We start from the raw sequence: 5,854 nt of genomic DNA, 5'->3' as shown, positions 1-5,854 counted from the left end.
TTTGAGGTGTTTATTTTAGGTCTTTTTACGGATGTTTATTTTCATTTAAAAATTCGTAGTTGTGTAGCGTATTTTATGCTTTAATATTGGTAGATCTTTCTGGGTTTGGATCCCAGTGACTGAGTGAGATACGGGAGTTTTACCTTGTGTTCTACGTTAATAAAAACCAGTTTCCCTTAGAAACTCCTACTTAATGATATCCCTTATAAAGATAGCCGTCGAGTGCTATGCCTTAATATATAAACTAGCCTAATCTAAAAAAACATTTTGAGTACGGAATATGAATTGTTACTGTGGTCCGATAGAACTTTATTTGAGAAAAGAAGTAAAAGAGAAACGGAGTGTTTACAAGAACAAATAAATGACATTTCGTCATAGTAGTATATAATATTTTTAAATGTTAACTATGGTAGACTTCGATTTCGAACTAACTTATGGCTTTATCATTTTGAAATTTACCAGTCTTTTGAGAAAATAAGACTCTAGAACACTTTATTTGACCTCTGTAGGTCTTGCTAATTTACAAAACTATTTCTTAGACTGGATATCTTCTAACTAACGGTAGTGAAGTAGTGAAATGTTATGAAAAATAAGCTGCTAGTAAATTATTTAATTATCATCTATTCTAAAACTAATTTCTATTCTTCTTATCTTCATATAATAGCCTGTTTGGGAATTTTCATGATTTCCTCTATGTGCAACGTGAATACTGTGTGATTTCTCTTAGAAAACTCTCCATAAAGGTGTCTTTTCCTTAGAAGATAGCCCTTGCGTGTTTTGCTTCAGTTCATTGAGCAGATAAATATAATGATCCAAAAAGGGTAAAATTACTATACATTGGCTGTTTTGACCTAACTGGATGTCCGATAGGCTGGCTTTCCAAATGTATATTTACATGAGTCAAGTTCCATTAAAATGTTCTTCACGAAGACATCCTCTCCTACGCATTTTAAACCAAACTTCTCACGTGAATATCATTTGACTACATGAGTGTCTTTGATTGAGTTTTCACTCTTCAGTAGAATTTAAATGAGATAGAACTGTAAAAGAAACGAAGACTAAGGTAATATTTAATAAAAATCTGCCATTTTAAGCTTGAGGTGATTCTGGTATTTTAAAGTAAAATAAATAAAAACATCAGTATGAATTAGAATCAAAACGTTGCACTCTGTTTCACTTTAAAAATTATTTAAAACTGAGTTATGAGTTACTTTGCAATAATAATTACTCAATCAGCAAGAAACATTTATAAGAAATTCCTTAATTTTTTTATAAATACAGCTGTGCAGTTCTTAAAATTGCAGTTCTCTCCAGTCTTTTCCTTTGCTTAAATCTCTAGGAAATCCTAAACTGTTTTTTGGACGGAAATCTCCCCTCCCCCGCAAAAAAACTTCAAGTTTAAGAAAATAATCTGTCATTTAATTAATTGTGATTTTTACAAATTGATTAATACTTAGCAAGATTGCTTAGTATATTCAACTACTAACGTGATTTGCGCATGCGCGCAGCAAGAAATAAAACAGAACTTTTTTAACTGAACTTTGAGAACTCGTGATGGACGTTTGAGTGAAACATGTAACCCTTCTCTTATGTGTTATATATATATTTTAGTTTAGAGATGTGATTGTAAATTAAATATCTTATTATCTTAGAAGTCTCTCTCTTTCTGTGAGTAGTGCATCGATAAATGAAATTAAAATGTTCCCGGATATGCCTTTGGATTAGAAAGAAGATCGATTAAAAGGTAAGTCTTTTTACCTTTTATTTTCTAAGAAATTAATTGATTAAACATTTTTTGGCACCCCGTGCCGCGAATGAAAGCGAATTGTTGATACTTGTTGAATTATTGAATATTAAATAATGACGGAATTCATCGATACATTGAAAAGGAAACGCGGCCACATAAGGGCTGCCGTTACAAAATTAATTGGCCGAATCGAAACTGAATTACCCAAAACAGAAGTGAATGCAGAGGAACTAGAAATTTCCTTAGAACTCTTAAATGAAAAACCGAACGAGTTAAAACAAATAGATGCCGATATAGAAAAATTAATAGACATAAAGGATCTAGACCAGGAATTAAAGGTGTTGACGAATATCGTGAAAGAATAACTACCTTTAAATACAAAGCTTACAAAAAATTGAAAAAAATTAAGGTAAAATCCTAGTATACGGTGCAGCCTTGGCGCGATTTTGAAAATTATCGCCAACACCAAAAATGACCCAAAGAACGTCTATGTATATACTATACACTATATATATTCTTTGAATGACCCGTTTACTACTCATCGTATATGTTTCGTTTTTACTGCTCATCATAAAGTCGCCAAAAGAAGCCAAATCCTGTATGCACCGGATACTAGGATTAAACCGAAATTAATATAGAACAACAAAAATTTAGTGTGTTAAGAAGCACTGAACAGTTAAGTGAAAATATTATAGAAAACGTTAAAATCGAAAGTTATAATGTGAAGCTTCCTAAACTTACGATTCCGAAGTTTTATGGCGAGAGCTGCGAATGGCTGACATTTTGGAACACTTTTTCATCAGCCATACACCAAAATAAAACGCTTGACGCTATAAGCAAATTTAATTATTTGAAATCCTTTTTGGGAGGTACTGCTTATAACGCCATTGACGGTTTCGATTTAACCGAAGAAAATTACGAAACTTCAGTTAAACTCCTTACAGAAAGATTTGGAAATAAAGATGTACTGATAAACGCCCATATAGATAAATTACTGAAAATAAGACCTCTAAAGGATTCTAATGACATTCAAAATTTCCGTGAGTTATTCAATTACATACAAAAACATATTCGATGTCTTGAATCATTAAATATGACCTCAGAAACATATGGAGCTTTATTAACACCTATTTTGCTTACAGTGTCTCACAAAAGTGATGGGACACTTGTGCTTTACAAAAGGAAACTGTAATAAAATAAATTAAAAAAAACATGTAAAAATTTTTTGTGGGTGTGTTTCATACTTAAATTTAGTAACAATTATTACATAACATACATTTTCTGAAAATATTAAAATATTAATTTAATAAAAATACAATTGTTTAAAACGGAGCAAAAAATGGCTCACATAAGTGATGGGACACCATTATATACTACTACGTACTATAATAAAAATATTTTTGGGGGTTTTTATTTTTACTCAAAAGCAATTGGTAATAATTTCTAAAATCGTCTGCTGTATTTCTCTCGAGTTTGTTTTGGAATTTTTGTGTTTTTTAGCTCTGTGCAGCCATGAATGCTAAACGAAAAGAAACTTTGCCTGAAATTCGAAAATTAGTTATTAATTTGCATATTGAACGTGGAAAATCTATTAGAGAAACTCCTGAAACAGTTAACTTGAGTCATTCGACAGTTTACAATATCATTAAACGATATAAAAAGAATCATATGATTCAGGATGAAAGAAGACCTGGCCAACCATCAAAGCTATCCAATGGAATAAAGCGAATTATCGTTCGAAATATTAAAAAAAAAAAATCCAAGAATGAGTGCTTCTAAAGTTGCTGCTGATTTACAAGCATTATATGGAGTAATTGTTAAAACTGAGACTATTAGAAGAGTAATTCGATCTGCTGGATATTGTGGTGATGGCGATAAGGAACGCGCCTTGCGCCCTCCGATAAGTGTGGCAACCCTAGAGGAGAAGTTTCTTACGAGTAGCGAGCAGAGCGAAACAGGCAGGCTGTCGGGCAGTGTGCGCGAAGTTCCGAAATAAAGCTTAATTTTTATTGTGCACTATGTCTTGTTAATATTTATATTAATGCAGTAAGAACATAATCTGTGATATGGAATTCGAGGATTGGTGGTAAAAACATAACCGGAAATCACTATAATGGTAACCCGGACTGTGTTAAATCGTATGAACAGTTCTCAAGCACTTTCGGTTTTGACTACAAGCCATCACTCAAGATCTCCAAACCAGAAGTAATGGATTACATCGGTTTTCGTCCTCCGGATCACAGATGAGTAGTAATTATAGATCATTTTATAATTCTGTTTTCTACTTATCATTTAATTTAGTTTTCTTTAGTTAAATTTTTGCTTTTATTTTGGCTTAAAAACCTTGCACAATGTCTGATGTTCATGCCGTCCAAATTCCGGTTTATAACCGATCAGACCCATCTTTATGGTTTATTATGTGTGAAAGTACTTTTGCTCTTGCCACCCCCAAACCTATCACAGAATCCATTACTAAATATAATTATGTAGTTTCTCGTCTTCCTCCAGATATCGCATCACTAGTACGGGATTTACTTATGAAACTAGACCCTATTGATCCATATGCAAAGCTTAAAACTGAGTTAATAAATCGTTCAGGAGAATCTTCTCAGCAAGAAATTCGCCAATTATTATCTGGAGAAGAATTAGGTTCTCGAAAACCTTCCGATTTGCTTAGAAATATGAAACGTCGAGCAGAATCTTTAAATGTTCCTGATAACTTAATGTTAGAATTATTCCTTCAACGTTTGCCTTCGACTGTTCAGTCTATTTTGGCAGCGGTTTCCAATTTAACTGTAGATAAAGCTGCAGAAATTGCCGACAGAATTTTAGAAGTAAATCCAACCCCAGGGACTTGTGCCGTTTCTCGCACAGTCGATCAGTCTCTTGAGGATAAATTATTTAAACAAATAGAAAAATTAAACAAACGTATTGATCGCATTTCTCTTTCTCGTGGTCGCTCGCCAAATCGCGGAGATCGCAATAAGGAAAGAAGCAATTCCAAAAGGAGAGATTATTCTGTTTGCTGGTATCATAGACGTTTTGGGAAAAAGTGTAGAGATGACAAATGTACAAAACCTTGTTCATGGCAGGGAAACGAAACCAGCAAAGAATGGAGGCGACTTATTCTTTGCCTCAAGTTTCACGTCGCCTGTTCGTTCGTGACCGTAGAACAAACCTTTCATTCTTGGTCGATACCGGCTCTGACGTGTCCTTACTTCCAGCAAATAATTCTCAAAAACGGAATTCGTCCCAACAAACACTTTTCGCTGCTAATTCTTCTACTATTCATGTTTATGGTCAAAAAACACTTTCTTTGGATTTCAAATTAAGACGACAGTTTACATGGACTTTTCTTATAGCAAAGGTTAGTACACCCATTCTTGGAGCAGATTTTCTCCATTTCTTTGAATTGGTGCCTGATCTCAGAAACAAATGTCTCAAAGATTTAAAAACGCATTTTAAAACCGTCGGTTGCGTGAAAAATGCAAGCATTTATTCAGTAAAAACTGTATTTAGTGATACACCATATCACAAAATTTTAAAAGAATTTCCTTCAGTTACTAGATTACCAGATCCTAACCAACCTGTTAAACATAACACCGTTCATTATATCATAACTAAAGATCCACCTGTGGTTGCAAAACCTCGTCGGTTAGCTCCAGATCGCTTAAAAAAAGCAAAACAAGAATTTCAAACTATGATGCAATTGGGGCATTTGAGACCTTCGAGCAGCAATTATGCATCCCCACTTCACATGGTTCCAAAAAAGGGAAGTCTGGAATGGAGACCTGTAGGAGATTATCGAGCATTGAACGCTCAAACGATAAAAGACAAATACCCTATTCCATGCTTAGCCGATTTTACTGCTGCATTGCACGGTACCAAAATTTTTAGTCATGTCGACCTGATTAAGGCATACCATCAAATACCAATTAACCCAGCCGACATCCACAAAACCGCCATATGCACACCATTCGGTTTATTCGAAAGTACCCGTATGCAATTCGGCTTATGCAATGCATCTGCGACTTTTCAACGTTTTATAGATGAAGTCACGCGGGATTTAGAAGGCGTTTACGCTTTCGTCGATGACTTGCTCATAGC

Source organism: Stegodyphus dumicola, chromosome 6, assembly GCF_044657685.1.
Source record: "Stegodyphus dumicola isolate Sdum_Otavi_A_Nest chromosome 6, ASM4465768v1".
NCBI classification, from domain to species: domain Eukaryota; kingdom Metazoa; phylum Arthropoda; class Arachnida; order Araneae; family Eresidae; genus Stegodyphus; species Stegodyphus dumicola.
This window is presented reverse-complemented; position numbering follows the sequence as displayed.